This window comes from Pongo abelii, chromosome 1, assembly GCF_028885655.2.
Source record: "Pongo abelii isolate AG06213 chromosome 1, NHGRI_mPonAbe1-v2.0_pri, whole genome shotgun sequence".
NCBI classification, from domain to species: domain Eukaryota; kingdom Metazoa; phylum Chordata; class Mammalia; order Primates; family Hominidae; genus Pongo; species Pongo abelii.
The window spans coordinates 173026248-173048839 of record NC_071985.2 but is presented as its reverse complement, the minus strand read 5'-3'; the positions used below and the strand labels follow the sequence as shown (position 1 = coordinate 173048839).

The window sequence follows — 22592 nt, the reverse complement described above, 5'->3', positions numbered from 1 at the left end:
ATCCTACTGGAGAACACCCTCAAAGTGCTATTCTCAAGTGGCTTCCATGATATTCCCAAGGGAGAAAAAAAATTCAACCAAAGTACAGTGTTGGTGTGTTGGTGAGAATGCATGGAATATCCACTGGTATGCTTTGAAATTTATGGGTGACTATGTTGTTAATATCAGATCCATCGATTTTCACTCAGGGCCTGTTATGAAGGAGCTCAGAAAATGTTATATTAAAGAACGAAATAGAATGAATAATTGCCCCAATCCTCAAGTTACAGTGGTGCTTCTTGGTGGAGGTAGTACTGGCATTCTAGGTGGGACATGCTTCATTTTGCAGGACTGTCAAGAACATTGCAGGACATTTGGCAACCCCAGCCCTTGAAAATGAATGCCAAGAGTGCACTCCATTCATTCATTGTGGCTATCAAAACACATCTCCTTATTTCAAATACTCCTTGTCAGGATGCTACTCTGTTGAGATGAAAAATTATTAATCTGATGGGACTAAACATTTCTGTGCTGCCTTGGAACCAGTATTTCTATAGGAAACCGTAAAGCCTCCATAGAATGGGATCTTTCTCCCACTTTATATGCTGAGCACAATGCGGCTGTGGTTTTCTCTTTTTGCCTTTGCTTACTGCTCTTAAAATCTCATAAAAAGAAGTTCCATTTCCTAAATGCCCATCAACCAATGAGTGGATAAATAAATTGTGATATATATATATATATATATCTCTACCAGATATATATATACCTGGATGGAGTTGAAGACCAGTATTCTAGGTGAAGTAACTCAGGAATGGAAAAACCTTACATCGTATGTTCTCACTTGCAAGTGGGAGCTAAGCTATGAGGACTCAAAGGCATAAGAATGATATAATAAACTTGGGGACTTGGGGGGAAGGGTGGGAGGGGGTGAGGGATGAAAGATTACACATTGGGTACAGTGTACACTGCTCAGATGATGGATGCACCAAAATCCCAGAAATCACCACTAAAGAACTCATCTGTGTGACCAAAAACTACCTGTTCCCCAAAAACTATTGAATTAAAAAATAAATAAATAATGAAAATTTAAAAAATAATAATAAAAATAAGTTCCACTGGATATCCCAGTGTGCTGGTCCAGGGCAATGATTCTCTGCCAAGATCAATTCAGTGTTTTCCTGAGGAACCCATATTTACTCCTTGACACCACTGATTTCTTGGTACCTGTTTTCAGAAGACCAGAAGCTTCATTCCACTGGATTCCAACTAGTAGAGACTTTGAAACACGGAGTCAAACTGGAGCTAAATTGTCATCTTTATTTGTAGCCCAGTAGATATTAAAGATCAGGGCTCTTTGACAAAAATAGATTTGGGATCTTTTCTCCTTCCTCCAAGTTAAGATTAGGTCCTGCCTGTGGGTCTAGCTGATTCTGCAGAGCAGATGCTGGGTACGTGTACTTAGCCGGGGGCTTGTTGGGTTACAGGCTAAGTCATCAGCAGAAAATAATGGGGAAAGAGAGGCTGTTTCCCTTTAATGTTGGGCCATTCTCCTTGTGAAAACAGGTCCAAATCTACATCAGTTTTCAGGGTTAGCATTAACTGCACCTCCCCATGGGGAGACCTGAGTAAGGGGTGGAAAGAAGTGGAAATTATTTTCTTCATGATCTGAGGTGTGATGGTTAATATTGAGTGTCAACTCAATTGGATTGAGGATGCAAAGTATTGATCCCCGGTGTGTCTATGAGGGTGTTGCCAAAAGAGATTAACATTTGAGTCAATGGACTGGGAGAGCCAGACCCACTCTCAATCTGGGTGGGCACCATTTAATTAGCTGCCAGTGCAGCTAGAATAAAAGCAGGCAGAAGAATATAGAAAGACTAGACTGGCTGAGGCTTCCGGCCTTCATCTTTCTTCCATGCTGAATGCTTCCTGCCCTCGAACATCAGACTCCAAGTTCTTCAGCTTTTGGACCCTTGGACTTACAGCAGTGGTTTGCCAGGGGCTCTCAGGCCTTTGGCCACAGGCTGAAGGCTGCACTGTTGGCTTCCCTGAGGTGTTGGGACTCGCACTGGCTTCCTTGCACCTCAGCTTGCAGATGGCCTATTGTGGGACTTCACCTTGTGGTTATGTGAGTCAATACTCCTTAATAAACTCCCTTTCATATATACATCTATCCTATTAGTCCTGTCCCTATAGAGAACACTGACTAATAAATACATGAGGTATAAGTATGGATTATGAAGAAGAAAGATTACTCCCTTTAATACATATGTATTACCATTACACTTTGTTATTTTCCAATTTTGTCATATAAAACAAAGTCATAAATCTTAGAGAAGTATTTTGCCTAGGCCACCCAGCTAATAAGTGACAGAGCCTGGATTTGAACCTAAGTTTGTCTCACTCTCAAAGCTGTGTGTGTGTATATATAGCATATATGCATGTGTATGTACATATATACTTACATATATAAATATATATCCATATATGTAAATATACATATTTACATATATAAATATACATGTCTATGTAGGTATATATAGTTACACAGATGGAGCTTTTAGTTTTCAATCATCCTGAGACCTCTTAGGATTGGAGATTCAGACAATTTCATGCCACAGACTCTTTAACAAGACACCAGTTGCTTGCTTCAAAGTCTATACATTATGTATTATTTGGTATCTTTGCTTCAGATGGCATATTAGTTTGCTAGGGCTGCCATAATGATGTACCACAGACTGGGTGGCTTAAACAACAGACATTTATTTTCTCACAGTTCTGGAGGCCAGAGCCCAAGATCAAGGTGTTGGCAGGTTTGGTTTCTTCTGAGGCCTCTCTCCTTGGCTTGCAGATGGCTGCCTTCTTGCTGTATCCTCATATAGTCTTTCTTCTGTGTGCCTGCATCTCTGTAATCTATGTGTACAAATTTCCTCTTTTTATAAGGACACCAGTCAGATTGGATTACAGCCCATTCTAACGGCTTCATGTTAACTTAATTACCTCTCTTAAGACCGTATCTCCAAATATAGTCAAATTTTGAGGTACTTGGAGATTAGGGCTTCAACATACAAATTTTTGGAGGTCATAATCCATCTTATAGCAAATGGGATAAAACATCAGAAATACCACCTAGGGATTGGATGGGGAAGAAGAGCTGAAAAAAAAAAAACCTTATAGTGTTTCACCAAATCTCTGTTGTAGAAAAGAAAAGTAGAATGGATTATTCAAGATCACACAGGTAGAATAGCCCATTGATACTATAGGCCATCATCCATACTAGGGTCTTCTAGATTTTGGCTGGAATAATGTGTGTGGGATGTGTGTGTGTACTGGGGGAGGTATTTAGATGATTTAGATAGAGAAAATAGAATGGGGTGTGTATGTGTGTGTGTGCGCATGTGGGTGTGTGTATACTAGGGGAGATATTTAGATGATTTAGATGAAGAAAATAGAATGAATCAGGCAGGAGAGAAAGATGCCTTTCTGGATCATTTATTTGTATCTTATACTTAAAAATAAAAATACTCTTCTTTCTTTCTTTTGCTTCTTGAAACTCCGAGCAACAAAACTGCCAATTTTAATCTAGACCACTTGGTGGCAGTAAAACAGAAATGTCTGCAAAGAAAGCAGAAATCCCTTCAGAATTATAATAAGTTTTATAGACCAAGACAACTGCAGTTGTAAAACATGGTGTATCAATTGGCATATTTGCTGATCAAATCTTTACAAGGTTCGAATAGGCTCACAAATACTGGGTTCTCTAGTTTGGCCTACTCTTGCTTCATGCTTCTGTTTAGCATGAATTGGATGCTGGATATCTTGGAGGGATGGAAATCCAGCAAATGGTTGAAATATCAAAGCAATATGCCACTGCCAATTTGTTTTCCTGTGATTGAGGGAAAATATACGTACATGCTTCGATTAGAAGTACTACCCAAACAAGCAGAATCTGCTGCATTCAAAGCTGAGCTCATTTCCCATGCACAGCATAGCCCAGGCTGGAGTTAACCAACAGCTAAATCATTTTGCTACTTGATTTTTATAAGTGAGTTCCAACTCCCTTACTATTCCCACAAGAGTCTTATTATGCAGGGATATTTTCATTTTTTATAAGTGGTTATTGGCTGCTGATAAAATCAGGCTTCATGATAAATATGTAAAATTGTAGGGCAGGAGGTGACATCCAAACACACCTTTCATCAAAATGTTGGTCTCATGTGGTTGGTTGAAAAGAAGGCTGAAATGGGTTATGACTGTCAACATTGAACAATGGGGAAACTGAGGTCTAGGTCTTCAGTGACTTGCCCAAGGACATCTGACTAGTAAGTGGCCTAGCTGGACTGTGAAACCCCGTTGTCCACAAGGTGTTGGATGGACTATGGAAGTGGTTACCTTTAGAGACTCATGAGAATGTTTGGCTATCAAAGCATGTTTAGCAGCTAAGCTCCTCTCTGCTTTGTTTTTGTAGATGGGCACACTGATTGTTTTGGAAACAAGGATGGAAGTCCTTGGAAAGATCGGCATTCATCATGTGGTAGCTGCTTATATTATTAGACAAGGATCTTATCTCTTGTCAGTTAAGAGATTCATTCGTGCTTTTCCCCCTAAGATTTCTATAGACTCTTTCTTTCTTAGCAAATGTCTTTCATCTTCTTCCTCAAAGCTGGTTCACTGATGCTCTTTGCTCAACCTAGAATTCTCTACCTTTTTGTTTTCACCTAGCTAAATTCTGTTGAGACTGAGTTTGACAGCACTTTTATATATTCCTCAAACACTCTTTCTAAGTACTTTCCCCAGGGAAGAACAGTCCTTTATTATTATTGGTTGAATGTCCTTTCTATACAAGGAAGACACCGTATGATTTGTTAGTAGCGTGTGCATGAAAGTGCTTGGCACATAGGAGATCCTTAGATAATTACTGTATGAAAGAAGAGAGTGATCCTACCCTTTGCTTTTATACAATATTACTTTGTTTTTTGAAGAGCAATTATTTATTCAGGAATTCTAAATAATATAAAACATTTTATGTATACTATGCATGATGTATCATATTCCTTTATTAATCATTTAAAATGACTGATTTTATTTTTAAGAAATACCTCTGTAATTATAAATGTATATGTCATCTGTATATCTTTCAATAAAGTTATGTAAACTTTATTGCTTATTTTGTTCTACTAATAACTCTTAATCCTCTGCTATATGCCCAACACTATATGAGGTGTTTTTACAGATTGGTGTTAATCTTCAAATCTAAGCAATTCAAATGTAACTAGAGCTCAGAAAATTAAATAACTTGTCATGCAGTCAAAATGTAGAAAATCTAGATTCACACCCAGACCTTCTTCCTCAGAAGTTCATGTATTTCCACTCTCTAGAAGTGAATGAGACTCAGAGAGTGGCTTTGACTTGCCTAAAGTAAGGCCATGGCAGAGCTGAGTGGTAGAATCTGGGATTTCTGGCTTTTACCTAGATGAGAATTATCTTTTCTTCATCATACCTTCTTCTCTGTATGATGAGAAAAGAAGATAAGAACTCATTTTCATGCAGCTGGAATAATTTGGCAGATTTCAAGATTTCGTGAGGCCCAGACTTTCCACTGGTTCTGTTTATGTTGAGAGATGCATTCGTTTGGCAACTGCCTGGGATCCACGTGAACAGCTGCTAACTTGTGGTGTCATATCAGCTCATAGATCTCTTGGTCCTCCTGACTTGAGATGCTGCAGAAATTCAAGAATGGGAATTACAGATTTTGTAATCCATTTTTTTTTTGTACATAAAAATGCATTTTCCTGCTCTTCCATCCCTTAGTGATTCTCTTCCTAAGCCATTTTGCTGTGCATTTGTCAAGGAAATTTGCCGTGTTTCAATTTGAAGACAACTTGAGTAAGACAAAGCTAAACCACAGAATGTATTGAAAAAATATACTAGAAACAGTTTAAAAATGGGAATGGCTGTATTTGCTCTGTAACAAGCAGAGCATTTTAAAAATCGATAATAAGAACAACAACTAATGGCAATAATGTCTTTCCTGACTCATAGGGATATTTAAGAGTAAAATGATGTAATTGATGGCAAACACTTTGTGAAATAAAAGCACCATGCAGCACAAGATATTATGATTATTATACGATTATCCTTAAGCACAGCTAACTGTGAGCCTCTGTCTCCCTCAGGACCAAACGTCACCATTGATCAGTCATTTGTACAATTCCCAGAGTGTAAAGGATGTGTGCAGGGCTCCAGGCTCTTCCACGTGTTCTGATCTCTCCATTGGGGTGTTCAGTGGATGTGGCCAAGAGTAAGTCACAACCTCTTTGGGCTTTTGTTCCTATGCCTTTGAGATGAAAATTAGTATTATTAATAATGGCTACTCACAGAGCAGTTCTATGTCCAAGGCACAAAGCATCCTTGGTTTATTATTTCATTTAATGTTTACAATGGCTCTGCAAAGTGAGTTATTTTATAGATGAGGAAAATGAAGCCCAGAGCAGTGAAATATCTAGGCCAAATCACACAGCTATAATTTAATGAGGTGTCTGTAGAAATCCACAATTCTTAACTTTAGGCACACTCAGTGTAGTGGATTGTGTAGTCATAGATTTGACTCTCCAGTATGATTGTTTCTGTCCTGTCTTCTTTGGAGAATTGCTCCTCCCCTGGAACACATACCACAGTATTCTGATAGGGATGCCAATTTCATGTACGGTACATGTGACCACATGGGAGAAATGTGACCAGGCTTAGTCAGTTACACTAATTCTCTTATTCTAGTTCTATTAATTGACTTGAAGGTTATTGATAGGATGAAAGTCTGGCCAATGAGAATCTGTGGGATTTATGGATGCAGAAGTGGAGACAAAGACTTGCTGTCTCCTATAGGGTTGCTAGCTAGGATTAGGTAAACCTCAAGGAGACTGTTTACAAAAGAAAGGATAAAGCCAAACGCAAGAGATGGAGCGCACTCAGATTGCATCCTTTAAGCCCTAGCAACTTGTGAGGAGAGATCTGCTCCATCCTTCCTAGTTACTGGAGTCAGTAAATACTGTTTTTGAAGCTAATTTGAGTTGAGTTTTTGGCATTTGCAACCAAAAAGCGTCTGATTAATAAAATATATAACAAAGTACATTTATCTATGTTATCTTCCTCGGTTCTCACAACAATCTTATGCCCAATATTCTTGTGAATAGCTCTTTCTAATAGAAATAAAATAAACAACTAGCCAGTCTTGGGACACATTTGATATTCATACTCAGCGCCTGTGCCTCCAGAGATCTTGCATTTTACACAATACCTTGCTAGATATGGAAATACAGCCAGACCTAAAAGCTCATGTGGATGAGCTTTGATCTTACTGCCAAACAGAGGCAGATAATCACTTGGAATAATTTCTTATTTATTTTGTATCATCCAAAAAAGTATATTCTTGTTATATAGTTTTCTGATTATTAAGGCACATACATGTAAAATTCCAAACTTATTTTAATATTATCTTGATTTAAATCTAAAATATATTTTCCACTTTCATGCCTTCTTGACAACATAACTCTAATCATGATTGTACTTTTATTTTGATGACCCAGCTCATAATTTCCTGTTATAACAGATAACACATTTACTGTGTTGCTAATTTAATTGGTTATCTTTCCATTAGATTATAAAGTACATGAAAGTAGGCAGCATGCTGTCATCATCGTTGTAATAATAACAATAATAATAACATTAATAATAGTCCCTTTTGAATTCCTAGTTCTTAGACCAGTATGTGGTAACTGATAGATATTAACTAAAGGTCTGATTAATAAATGCATGTATAAGTGGACCTGAGTAATTATAAAACAAACTTCAATAATTATAATGTAATTCAATTACTAAGGTTTTAGAGGCTATGGAATTATGAAAGATTGGCCATTTAGCCTCAGGGTGCTAAGCTTTTTGTGTTTTAGTCTGCTTTTTAGAGTTGCTCATATTCCTCTCTCTTTTTTCAGATTCCAGATGTTCATACCAGTTTGCAATATGCAATGTGGGCATGATTTACGCAGTGTGTGGAAAGGGAAGACAGGTCTCAGTATCCAACAGATTCTGGCTCTGCCCCTTAATATCTGTATGACCTTGAACACACCCCTTAACATCTCTCTACATCACTGTCCTCCTCTGAAACATGAGAACCAATAAGCTACCCCATAGACATGTGATGAGGATTCGTTGAGATAGGCCATAAAAATCACCCAGTACGTGAGCAACAAACATGTTTTTAATAAGAATTTTCAGAAGGGCAGGAAACTGAACACCTGAAAAGAGGTACGTGAAATCTTGAATACTGGCTTCATGAAAGATGTGCATGGGGGGATAAAGATGTCACACAGAAGGGTCTTCAGTGTGATCTTGGATACTACAGGTGTCAGAATAGGGAGATCTTTCTCAATGGTGGAAAGAAACTTTTAAGGTTTGCTTTGAAAGCAAAGGGACATTTTTCTTTAGTTACTAGCACTCAGCACACAGACAAACATGATTTTAGAGCCCCATTGTCTTCACCTGCAAGTTCAAACCCTGAAAACATTTCTCCTAGTGACCCATTTCCAGACTGCTGTGTAGGAAACCACGTTGTTGTGTTATGTTTTACTGCTTTTCCTTTATCAAGTGACAACTTCACTGTTCATCAGAGATAAAGGAAGATAAATAGTAAGAAACAAATTTGAGAAGTGGAAGAGCCTTAGGTCTTGTTATTTATTTAGCCTTGCATATGTCTACGTAGATAACAACTGACAATTGTGTTAGCAGTAGAGGATGGAAGTTAAAAATATGGTCTGGAAGTCTAACTGAAGAAAAACCCAGAGCCTGATACTTACGAGTTATTGGACTGCTGAAATTGTATATTTTGTGTGCAAGTACAGGTTATGTCAGTGAATCTGATAGCTGGCATAGCAGAGACTGCTCAAGGTGTATACATCCTTGGCTGTATTGGCAGTTTCTGTTTCTATTTCCCTCTCTTCTTTCCTTTCGACCTGTCTTTCAGTCCTCCTTGTATATTTCTTTTTCTCTTTCCTTCTTTACCAAACATATTTTGAGAATCAATCACGTCCCTACACTTGAGCAATCAAAACTTGTTTACAAAGTACTGTCACATACATTCATTTTGTTTCTACACAGTTTTCATTTTACCAAACATATTAATATACACTTATTTTGTTTTATTTTAAGACATGGCATTACATATAATACATACAGAGAAACATGCACACATCACAAGTGAAGAATAATTTTTAAAATGTACAATGCGCCTGTGTAACTAGCAGCAGGACCAAGAACGAGGAGCATTTCCTGTATACTCCTTGTGCTGCATCCTAGTCAAAGGTCACTGCTCTTCTGAGTTCCAACAGTTTGAATTGGTTTTGCCTGTTTTTGAACTTGAATAAGTGGAATTGCCTATTGTATACTTTTAGGTAAGGTTTATTTTACTCAGTTATGTTTGTAAGATTACTTGGGTTGTTGCGTGTGGTATGGTTTGTTCTTTATTGTTGCTGTATTGAATTTTTTATCCATTCTCCTATTAAAAAGCATTTGGGTTATTTCCAGTTTTTTTGGGATCTATAAATTATTGTGTTTGTTTTTTGATATACAGATAAAACAGAAACACATTTCTGTTGGCTGTATACTTAGGAGCTGAATTGCTGTGTCATAGAGTACCTATTTTGTTGGCTTTGTTAGATACTGCCTATGGGTTTTTCAGAGTAGTTCAAATAATTTACTCTCTCCCAAGCAGGTAGAAGGTAGCTCCACATACTCAACAAAGTTTGGTGAGGTCAGAAATTTTATACCTAGTCTATTGGATGTGTAATGTACTGTTTTTGTTATTTTAATTTGCATTTTTTTAATGTTTAATGAAGTTGAGTACCTTTTCATATGCTTATTGACCATTTGGACATCTTCTTTTGTGAAATGCCTATTTTGGTTGTGCCTCTTTCTTCTTGATTTGTAGTTTATTATTATTATTTTTTAATCTGGATATGGATTCTTTGCTATATGTATGTCAAATATATTCTCCTACTCTGTAACTTGACTTTTTCTTTTTTAAATTAATTATTTATTTTATTTTTTCCTTTCCCACAGCCCCCTGATTTGACTTTCCACTCTTGAAATACTCTTTTGGTATATAAGAGTTATTAATTTTTATATAATTTATAATTTCTAATGTTATTGATTTTTTGTTCTGTTTAATAAATCTGTGTTTCTTACCCTAAGATCATAAACGTATATTCTTTTGTTTTCTTCTAGAAGCTTTAATGTTCTACATTTTCATATTTAGATCTGTATTTCACTGATAATTAGTTTTTGTTGCTTCTTGTTGGGAAACAATTGAGATTTACATTTTTCAATAATAATTTCCAATTGAGCCAGTAGCGTTTATTGCAAAGATCATTATTTTTAAACTACACTTCAGAGAAATAACTGTCAAAATCAATTGACCATATATTATATCTTTGAACTCTCTCTTCTGTTCTAATTATGTATCTATCAACACACCAATACTTAAATGTCTTAATTAATGTAGACATAAACGAGTTTTGAAAACTCATGGGTAAATCTCCCAGTATTGTACTTTTTCACAATTGTCTTTGCTATTCTTAACCTTTTGCATTTCACGACAAATTTTAGAATCAGATGGTCTTTTTTTCACAAAACAAATTAATAATTTTGCTGGGGATGTTGAGTGAGATAGTATGAAATCAATAGATCAATTTTGAGGGAAATTAACATTTTTATAGTATGAGTTGTTAAATCCATGAACATGGTATATCCCTCCATTTATTTTGATTTTCTTTAATTTCTCTCAGTAACATTTCATAGTTGTGACTGTGAAAGTCTTGCCTCTTTCATTAATTTTTTTCCTAAGTATTTTGTGTCTTTGATGTTATTGTAAATGATAGTATTTTCTAAAATTTTACTTTCCATTTACTACTGTTACATGAAAACTATTATAATTAATTAATATCAATCTCACTTGTTTCACTTGCTAGTTCTATTTGTATATTGTTTTAGATTGCCTATTGCATACAATCATGTTATATGTAAGGGCATTTTAATTTCCTCTATAGCAATTCTTACTTCTAATTTTTTTCTTGCATTATTATACCAGCCAAGTCAACAAGTACAATGTTAAATACAAATGGTAATATCAGGTATCCTTGTTTCATTCACAATTTTAGGGAGAAAGTTTTCAGTATTTCACTCTTAAGTATGATATTTGATATAAGTATTTAAAAAATATTATTTGTCCAATTAAGAAAGTGCACCCTATTCCAAGTTTGCTAGGAGTTTTTAGAATAAAGTGTTGAATTTTATCAAATGCTTTCCTCTGTTGAGATTACCATATGATTTTATTTTTTATTTCATTAATGTGCTGACTTAAATTGATTGAACTAAAAAAACCCTACTTGGCTTTGATGTATTATCATTTTTGCATAACATTGGATTGGGCTTGTTAATATTTTATTTATGATTTTTATATGGTCTTCAGAGAGATTACTCTGACAGTGATACCTTTGCCAAGTTGTTGGATCAGGGTTATTCTGGCCTTATAAAGTTAACTCACCTTTTCTGTGTCTGGAAAAATTTGTGGAAGATTGATAATATTTAATTCTTAAATATGTGGAAGAACTAACCAGTGAAGCTATCTGAGCCCAGAGATTAATGGAATGTTTTAAATTAGAGATTTAACCTTTTAAAATAAATATAGATTATTTTCTACTTATTCTTTTGTCAAAAGAGTGTAGGAGTTTTTAGAAAATAATTTTGGCAATTTCATTTAAACTTTAACATTTATTGCCATAAAACTATTCATAATATCCTCTCATTATCTATCTTTTCAAAAAGTATGCTTTTTAAAAAAGGGTAAAAAATGTATGTTGTAATATACTCTTTTTTATACCAGTGATCCTCTTTCTCTCTCTCTTTGATCAGTCTTGCTAGATGTTTATTCATTTTTAATCTAATCATTTTTGCTTTATTTTTCTCTATTGTATTTTTTCGCTTCATTATTTTCTGCTCTTTTTTTTATCTCCTTCCTTTTACTTCTTGAATTAATTACTTAGATCACTGAGTTTGGGCCTTTTAAAATTTCTTTTCTAATATGTGCATTTAACCCATTTTCCATTTGCCCCAAGAATACTCACTAGTGGCACTTGCGGCTGCAGCATTTACCCCCTGAGATAAAATAGTGTGACAAGAAGGAGGTGACAATGTTGTCATCATTCCACAATAATACTGTGATTGAAGTAGACAACAGAAATGGAAAGAAAACTAAGAAGCCATGTGTCATTGTGGATTATAATGAGAATATGGGAGCAGTGGACTTGGCTGATCAGATGCTCACTTCTTATCCAATGGAGCACAAAAGGCACAAGGTTTGATATAAGAAATTCTTTCGCCACCTTCTAAACATTGCAGTGCTGAACTCCTACATCAGGAAGGACAATCCTGAACACACGATGAGCCATGCAAACTTCAGAATGACCTTGATGGAAAGAATGCTGGAAAAGCATCACAAGCCAAGGCAACAACATCTCTGAGGTCCTCCGTGTTCTGCTGGTGTCACATCTCTTCGCCTGTCTGGAAGACATTTCCCCAACAGCATGCCACCAACATCAGAGAAACCGAATCCAGCTGGTGGCTGCAAAGTTTGCTGCTGGCACAATGACGAGAATGCCAGATCACCTTTTGTGCAGAATGTGATGTTCTGATTTGTGGTGTTATGTGCTTTGAAATTTACCAAGTAGTGATCATCGTATACATTTCTGTTACATGAGGATTAGTGACCAGTTCTGTTTAGAAATAATTCTAAGAACAGTTTTTATATTTTATTTTCACATTGAAAATCAGTCAGACTTCCTTCCCTCGAAGAGCATATTTACGTAAAATGAAATGAGCACTGGCAGCAAGCTGCCCTTTTTTTTTTTTTTTTTTTTCTGAATGGGAAGGATACACATTTTCATCTAAGCCTAATTTAGCAGCATCCTGCAAATTTTGTATATTATGTTTTATTGTAATTCAATACAAAATATTTTATAATTTCATTTGTGACTTATTCTTTGACACAATGGCCATTTAGAAATATTTTGCATCATTTCTAGTTTTAGGGGTTTTCTATTTAGTCTTTTTGTTATTGATTTCTAGGTATAAACAGTGACATCAGAGGAGATATTCTGTACTACTCTAATTGCTTGGAAGTTGTTGAGATGTGTTTATGGTCTAACATATTGCCAAGTTTGATAAATGTTCTATGTACACTTAAAAAGAAGGTGTATTCTGTCATTGCTTTCACTTGCAGTGAACTAATTTGTCAATTAGTTCCAATGTGTTATTTGTGTTATTCAAATCTTCTCTTTTCTTACTGATATTTTTGTCAGGCAATATGTCAATTATTAGGAGAGTTCTGTTAATATTTCTATGATTGTAGATTTATTTCTCCTTTTACTTGTGTCAATTTATATTTTGTACATTGTGAAGCTATACAGTTGAGTTCATTTTAGTAAGCGCAAATTATTTCCTTATTTCATGAAATAGACTTTTTAAATTTTTATCAATGTGTTTGCCTTAAAGCCTACATTGTCTGATTTTGGCATGACTACATAAATTTTTTTTTAATGTTTGCATCATATATTTTTAAAAATTGTGGCAGTAGCTACTTAGCACTTACTCTTCTAGAGTGCCAAAGCAATCTACTGAGTGCTTATGAAGGCACCTTCTATAGTTTTCTTTTAATTGATTTGTGGAGCAGGCAGGAAGTGTGGGGAAGTTAGTAGTTCTCCAGGTGCAGTCTTCCACCACTGAGGTATGGGAGTTTCGAGATAAATAACCCAGCTTCCTAATGTCTCAGTTGAGATAACTGTGTTATACATTTTATATCACCTCTCAGTCGTCTATAGCAGAATTCAGTTACAGTAGCCTGAAGAATTGAACTGTTCATTAGTGCATCCTGTATTCCTTCCTTTCTCTGTCTGATTTTTCCACTCCCCTGCATATGATCCTGGCATAACCTAATCCTTAACTATAATATTTGCACTCAAATTCTTGTGTCAGAGTCTGCATCTCTGGAATTCCAGCATAAGAAGCCATCCTTTTACTCATCATCTGTCTATGTCTTTACATTTAAAGAGTGTTTCTTACAAGGAGCGCATTGTTACATTTTGTTTCATCCAATTTAACAATCTTTGTTTTTAATTGAAATGTTTAGTCCAATTATATTTAATGCATTTACTAGTATATTTGTTTGTTCCACTTTCTCTATCACGTTTATTATTTTACTATTTTGACTCAATTAACTGATTAGTTATTCATTATTTTATCAGGCTTTTAGTGGATATCCTAGAAATTACAACAAAAATTCTAGACTATATAATTCTAATTATAGTCTAACATAAATTAGTCTTTTACTAGTTTCTGGACATTGCTAACATTTAGAACATTTGTATCATGTTTGCTGTCTTTCTGATGTTTTTGGTGTGAAGCAATATAACATATACATTTTAGATTTCACATAACATTATTACTGTTTTGTAAAGATAATATTTATTTAGGTTTATCTACTTATATAACGTTTTTCATCACCCTTCTTTCCTACATTTTCATTTCATTGTTCAAGATGATTTTCCTGCTGTCTGAAGAACTATTTTTAGCATTTTTTACAGGGGTTCTGCTGACAGCAAATTTTCTGAAGGTTTGTTTCTTTGCTTGTATTTTTGCTTTGCTTTTTTCTTATGTAAGTAATATTGAGGATTAACTTACATTCAAGAGCACAAATTTTAAGTGTTCAACTTGAATTTTTACATGTGTGTTACTGAAGACAAGGTTTCAAACATACATAGCACTCCAGTAAGCCCCCTCATACTTCCCACAGAAGTAGCTACTATTCTGTATTCTCCTACCATGAGTTAGTTTTGTCTATTCTTGAACTTCTTATAAGTGGAGTCATGTAATACGTACTTTTGTTTCTGGCTAGGACTGTGATATCCATCTATATTTTATAAATAGTAGTAGTTTATTTTTCTTTATTGCAGTAGGTATCTTACCATATAAATATAAAACAATTTACTTATTCATTCTATTATTGATAGATGCTGGTTGTTTTTTAATTTTGGCTCTTCAAAAGAAACTTGTGATAGCCATTCTTGTACATATTTTTTGGTAGGAAATAAATAGTTATTTCTGTGGGTGCCAAGGATAGCTTTCATCTTAAGTGGATATTTTTACTGATTTTACATTTGGGGATTGATAGCTATTTCCCTTCAGTACCTTAACAATAACATCTCTATAGTCCTAAAACTTCTACAGTTTCTGAAAAACCAGCCATCAGACTTACTGATCCTTGGAAAGTAAACGTGTTTTTTCTTCTTGCTGATTTCAAAATGTTTTTGGTTTTAGATTTTAGTAGTTTTACTATGATATGCCTAGGTGTGGTTTTCTTTGTATAAATACTGGTTTAATCTGAGGCTTAATGTCTTTTGTAAATTTTTGGGAATTTTCAGCTGTAACTTTCAAATATTGCCTTTGACTCTTTCTCTGCTCCCTTTATATAACTCTAATTATATATACATATATAGAGAGAACTATATATAATTTATATTACAATATGAATTAGACCTTTTAATTATCTCTCATATATCTCTCATATTTTCTGAATTTTCCAGCTACTTTGCTCTTCTGTCTTTGGCTTGAATTAGTTTCTGTTGACCTAATTCCTGGTTAACTGTCGAGTCCATATTGAATTCTTAATTTATATTATTATATTTCTTAGCCATAGAATTTAATTTTATTTTTATAGGTTCCTGTTCTCTGATTGCATTCTCTATCTTGTCATCTATTTGTCTGAAACATATTACTCACAGTTATTTTCAAGTTTATGTCTTATAAATCCTCAAACTAGGTTATCTCTGGTTCTTTTCTATTATTTTTATTTTTCTCTGAGTCTTGCCTGTTGATTTGTCTGGCATGTTTAATTGAATGCCAGACACTGTGTATGGGAATTTATAGAATCTCTGAGTGATGTCATTTTCCTCCAGAGTGAGTTCCCCATATCCCCTAGACTGCAAATAGAGGACAGATCACTTTAATACAGTCTAGGACTGGGGGATGACTAGAAGCTAGGTCGTGACTTCGGAAAGCTACCATTTGCCTCTGGTTCATCCCATATGTAGAGTGTAACCTCCCAGGACATCATTTATTTGATTTTTACATTAGAGGACCGATCACTTTAATACAGTCTAGGACTGGGATGACTAGAAGCTAGGTTGCGACTTTGGAAAGCTACCTTTTGCCTCTGATTCATCCCATATCTAGAGCGTAGCCTCCCAGGACATTATTTATTTGATTTTTACATTATATCAGATAGGATTTCTTTGTTGCAAGTAAAAAAAAAAAAGTAGCTTAAACACAGTAAGTTTATCGTAGAGAGATAGGGTGGTTCTTGAGCTATTAACTCATAGACTCATCCTGTCATTGAGCAACTGATCTACCCTGACTTCTCTGAAATTATCTTGGCTTTATTTTCATGACTCTTACTTGGCTGCTGTAGTTTCAGGTGTCCCATGTGGCTGACTATATCCCGAGGAAGGAAAGGGAAGTTTATCTTCAGGGGGCTCTATGTGAGAGTGAATAATCCATTTGTTAGATACTTCCTTCCCCCAAAGCCTTGCTTTATGCCTCTTTGTCCAGGAGTTTGTCACATACCAATGCCTAGACCAGATTCTATCAGAGGAAGTGGAATGACCATGTTTGGCTTAGACCGATCATGATTTTCCACTTAGGCTTGGGGAGGATTCATTTCTCTGAACACATAGCTAGGGCACATATGAATACCTAGGCAAAATTGGGGCTTGATGAACTAAGAAAGAGAGAATAATAGGTATCTGTCACAAAGTGAAATAGCTGTTTGTCACATACAGCCGTCCTATGTAAGACATATTGCCATCTATCTAGTTTTAATTAGGAGGATTCTATGAGTAAGAGGGTTTAAAAACCCATCACAAGGTTAAGTATATAGTGGCAAAATCTGTATTCAAACAAATTTTTTTTTTTTTTTTTTTTACTTGTTGCAATACTTTTATTATTACTTCATTCCTGTATATTATTTAGTAGTAAATCTCAATTCCCTAACTCAATGTAAACTCCTTTATGTCAGAGACTTAATGGAATAATATATATATATTTTTTCTTTATTATTATTATCATTATTATTATTATTATTATTATTATACTTTAGGCTCTATGGTACATGTGCGCAACGTGCAGGTAAGTTACATATGTACACATGTACCATGCTGGTGTGCTGCACCCACCAACTCGTCATCTAGCATTAGGTATATCTCCCAGTGCTATCCCTCCCTCCTCCCCCCACCCCACAACAGTCCCCGAAGTGTGATGTTCCCCTTCCTGTGTCCATGTGTTCTCATTGTTCAATTCCCACCTATGAGTGAGAATATGCGGTGCCAAACAAATATTTTCTAATTCCAAATTTGGGGCTCTTAATTATGCCCTACAGTCTTCTGACTGGGATGTATGTTTCATTTTTTATAACTATTCCTACAAGATGTTCACATATACAAATTGAAGTAGACAACACAGTTTTTTTTCTGGCTTTGCAAGACCTCAACAAATGCATTACAAATAGTCAATCAGGGTGAGAATGTTGTGTGGAGAATGTTACTTACCTATAGATTTAGGATTGCCTAAGACCTTAATTTATATGTATGCATGGCCATTCCTCAATAAGTAATGGACATAAGCCACCTAAGGCCTAGGCATTATAAGGTGTTGCTATGAAGCTGAAACCACAAGGGACCTATTAGATTTTTCACTTCCATTAGCAAATATGATTTGTGTCCACTCCCCATTGCCATTCATAATTCTGAGTTCCACTCTACTTAAAATTTTTACTCTCAGCTTCAGCTGAATGGTTTTAGCAAGAATCTGTTTCTTTGAGGAGTACCCTTAGAGTGATGGATTAGCAGCCCCGACAGCATTTACTAAGTTGGGAGCACATTAGCCATTTCCATTTCTCTCCTCCAGAATGGAGGTGGAGAGCTCTGCCTTTAGAATTGGAGAGCAGGCAGCTCTATGACAAAGCAGCTGCAACCACCACAAGTGCCGCCCTTGAGAGCAGCTCATGCCATGAGGTCAGAGGAACAGCATTTTATGTTCCTTTGTAGAATAAACAGAATATTTTTATGAGAAACAAATCTTCCATCTATGATCCGGTTCCCATTAGTGGGTCAAGGCAAGAGCAAACCAGAGAGACTTAATTTACTTAGGAGACATTCAGTATAAATACTATATTCCCTTGTGTGGTGTTCTTGTTCTGTTAGCCTTAATACATGCAAACAAAGATGACTTACTCAAAGTTTTGATATGCCTAAAGACCATTCTTCTTATAACATGGTGTTCCTTTTAGGCTGGGTGTCAAGAAGATCCAGAAAGTCTGCATCAACACAGCATGTATTTTCACTCCATTAAACTACTATACAATCTGTAATTGCTAACCCCACAAGTTTTAAAGTTTACCTTAACATTTGTAGGAAGCAGATGGTTTCCATACACTGCCAACCTGTTGTTACCAAAGCATTTTCCAAGAATTGTTTTCCAACCACAGTCACTAGCATAATTAACCTTTCTATGGATTGAATAAACAAGAAAATGGTCACGAATCTGTAAGAAAGACAAATGTACCATTCAAGACTTAGCCTCAGAACAAGCTCCAGGACACATATGAAAAACCACACACGGTGTGATGCATGATCCACTTCTGGTATTTTTTTTTCCAGTGACCTCTATTCTTTCCCTGTTTCTTCCCCCATTTCATAGCATACCCTCCCTTTCTAGCCATGTGGTCACATTTACCTATTTTATCTGCAGCCATGGATTTGGCTAGGTCCTAAGTTTTTTTTTTTTTTTTTTTCCTGTCTGTGGATTTCCTCTTCCTTCACTACAATGTTCCTGGCCTTTCAACTCTCTTCTTTGCCTTGTTTTCTGATATTAATGTCTTACTAATTTATCTTTCTCATTTACATTCCATTGTTTCTTCTGACTTTTCTTTTTAAACTTTTGTTGTTGTTGTTGGAAACAATTACAGATTCATAGGAAGTCACACACACACAAAAATACAGAGAGGACTCATGCTTGCCTTTCATCTAGTTTATTTCCCAATGGTTACGTCTTGCATAAGTATACTACTGCTATATAGAAACCAGGAAGTTGGCATTGGTACAATCCACAAAACTTTTCAGGTTTTATCAGTTTACTGTACTCATTTGTGGGGTGTGTGTGTGTGTGTGTGTGTGTGTGTGTGTGTGTGTGTGTATTCTCCTGAGTTTCAAAGGGGCAAAATTTGTAGTCTTCTGCTTGACTTTAGAATGGCTCAGAGTCAGATTCAATAAACATTCATTAAGAGTATGTATGAGACAGTCTCATACAATTAACATGAGCTTGTTGAGTGGATCTGAATATTAACCCTTTCAAGAGGAGATTATATTATTCATAATACCTGTGATGAATTAAACAAGCTTCAGAGAAGTGATATTCCCAAGGTCATCTAAATAATGGCCAGAATTTAAGTCTAGGGCCCACCATGCTGCTCACCTATTCCTGCAGCCTCTGTACAGATCGTAACTTCTGTTTTCATGTGCTTTATTGCTACACTTTGAATGTTTGTCCTCTCCAAAACTCATGTTGAAATTTAATTGCCATTGTAACAGTATTAAGAGGTGGGACCTTTAAGAGGTGATTAGGTCATAAGTGCTCCTTTCTCATAGGTGGTGTTGATAACATTATAAAAGGGCAAATTTGGTGTCATCTTACCCTGTCTTTGCTCTTCTGCCGTCTATTATGTGATGCCACAGCAAGAAGACCCTCCCCTTATGCTGCTGTCTTAATCTTGGACTTCCCAGCCTCTGGAACTGTGAGCCGATAAATGTCTGCTAATTATAAATTACCCAGTCTCAGGTATTCTGCTAGAGCAGCACAAAATGGACTAACACATCCATTCACAGCCTGAAGTAGACTGTGCTCTTGTAGGGGCCCCCTACCTTTTAGCCTCCCTGATTGCTGATTCATAGCTTAGACTCATCTCTGACCAGTGTGCTCTCTGCTTCTCTGATGCTGATATCCAATGAAGGTCAAGATGTCTAATGGCCCATGGTGGTATTTTAAGTGTGGCTTAAATATTGGGAGCAACTTAGGAGGCTCTTCCACACAGGTAGTTTGTTGATCCCCCAGCATCTAGAGGTAAGTAGCGTTGATATTACCATACCAATTCTATAGATGATGTAATTGAGACTGAACTGATAAAAATCAGAATGTTATCCAGAAATGGAGCCTAGAATAAAACTCAGGTCTTTTGATTTCTGGTCAACGTTCTTCATAGTGTTTCATATTATAGTGTGGTAGGATAGTTTTCTCTCCATAATCATAAGTACGATTTACTGAACATCTTCTGCGTATCATGATCTATACTAGGCTTTTTACATGCATTGCCTCAGTTTATTCTCATGGCAGTTCTATAGGGTTATTATTATTATTATCCCTATTTTACATACGAGGATGCATGCTCAGAGAGCATAAGTGACTTAGTGTAAGGCTCAGAGTTAGCAATTAACAAAACCAGAATTAGAATCTGAGGCTGTCTGACTCCCCATCTGACCTTGTATTATTTTCTATTTTTTGAGACAGAATCTGGATCTGTCAACCAGGCTGGAGTGCGGTGGTGCGATCTTGGCTCATGACAGCCTCCACTACCAGGCTCAAGGAATCCTCCCACCTCAGCCTCCCAAGTAGCTTGGACTACAGGCAAGTGACACCACACCCAGCTAATTTGTTTTTAATTTTTTGTAGAGATAGGGTTTCACTATGTTGGCCAGGCTGGTCTCGTACTCCTGGACTCAAGCAATCCATCCACCTCAGTCTCCCAAAGAGCTGAGATTACAGGCATGAGCCACCATGCCCGGCCTCTTCTTGCTTTAAAGGAAACAACTAATTGTGTAATTTTCCTCTCGACAAAAAACAAAACAGAAAAGCTCAAATTGTGTGATATAGGGGAAAGATTTCAAACTGTGCATTAAAATTTGCATTATTTATCAATATTTAAAAATTGGGGGATTTCATATAAAAATCTGGATTTTTATCTTTTTATGATAAGTCAACACAACTGGCCACAGAGTCTTGGTCTGCCCTTGAGTCTATGCTTCCTGGTTTGCCACAGTTCCCTGCCAGCCTCTTCCCTCATGTCTCTACATCCTACAGGCATGTGGGTTATTGGTGACTCTTCATATAGTGGATCAAAGGAATGGAATTTGGAGTCAAAGTCCTGGATTTAAATCACAGTTCCAGCATTTCCTGTGAGCCTATGATTCTTAAAACATAATCACAGTTTCCTTAACATTTCTTCCCATCTAATGATAGACAAATTTTTTTCTCCCAACAATATAAAATCAAGAAAAATGTAATAGAGTTTTTGCTTTCTCTCCTTGAATTTGTGTGAGATTTTGACTTCTCTGATTAATAGAATATGAGAGAATTATTATATGACTCTCAAGGTTAGATCACAAATGCCATGCTGTAGTACTATCTTTGGGAACTAAGCAGAATACTACCCAGTTCATTGGAACACTGTCTTCTGGAACTAACTTGGAACCACTCTTCTTAAGAGGCCATGTGGTGATACTCTGGTCTAAAGTTCCAGCTGAGTCTAGCCTTCCAGACGTCCTAGCCAAGGCACTAGACATATGAGTGAGGCCATCCTTGGTCCTCTAAACCAGACCATCTGCCAGGTGAATACCACTGAGAGATCACAATGCTACTTGGAGAAAAGTCACACAGCTGAACCCTGCTCAAATACTTAACTTCAAAATCATGAGATATAATAAGATAGTTTTTGTTTGAAGCTACTAAGTTTTGAGATAGTTTTTTTTTCAGCAATAAATTAGACAAAATCCTTAAAACTCTGTGCACCAGTATGAGAATGTATAAAATAGAATGAAGAATAGTAGCTGTCTTGCCCCCTTCATACAGTTAAAAGTAGGAGGAGTAAATAAAAGAATGAATTTAACAACATATTGTATACTACCAAGTGCTATCTAGGTAATGTTATTATGGTAATTGTAAAAGCCCCATAACTTCGTGACAATCTTTAAGACTTCTTTCAAAGGGGATACAAAACTATTACTCAAAAGGGAAGAGTGAACAGGTTATAGATTTGAATTAGTCACGTGTCTTAGTGATACACTCCTGTAGCAGCAGGGCCTCATGATCTTCTTTCACCATGACCTTTTCAGTATGCGGTGTCCCCACCAAATGGCCCTTTTGTGTCGGCAGAAATGGAGGACGTACAGACAGGACTCAAATGAAACTTTGCGACTTCCAGCTATGTTGGAACATTAAAATAACCAGAATGAGGGTTGGATGGAAAATCAGCCAACCTGTTGATTTTACTGATCAGTGAGTTAGTGTTGGGAAGAGAAATCAGGTCACTCTGTAGGACTAAGTGTAGGGAAAATTGGGCAGAGAGCTTTTAACCAATTGGCTGATTAAAAGTCCAGAGATGGCTGAGCATGGTGGCTCACGCTTGT

At 36.1% G+C, this 22592-nt stretch overlaps 1 protein-coding gene across 4 annotated transcripts in view; it reads right to left on the bottom strand.

The window, feature by feature from the left end:
* C1H1orf87 (chromosome 1 C1orf87 homolog) overlaps positions 1-22592 on the bottom strand; it is a 144485-nt gene that overhangs the window by 96068 nt on the left and 25825 nt on the right. The window contains exons 3-5 of one of the 4 annotated variants that reach the window (XR_010135750.1): positions 18535-18678; positions 5480-5699; positions 2719-3594 (exon numbers count right to left, since the gene is read on the bottom strand). The gene's annotated coding sequence lies outside the window, so the exon portion shown is untranslated. Of the gene's footprint in view, positions 1-2718; positions 3595-5479; positions 5700-18534; positions 18679-22592 lie in introns of those variants that run through there. The other 3 variants (XM_054533833.2, XM_063712110.1, XM_063712109.1) reach the window with 3 other exon arrangements.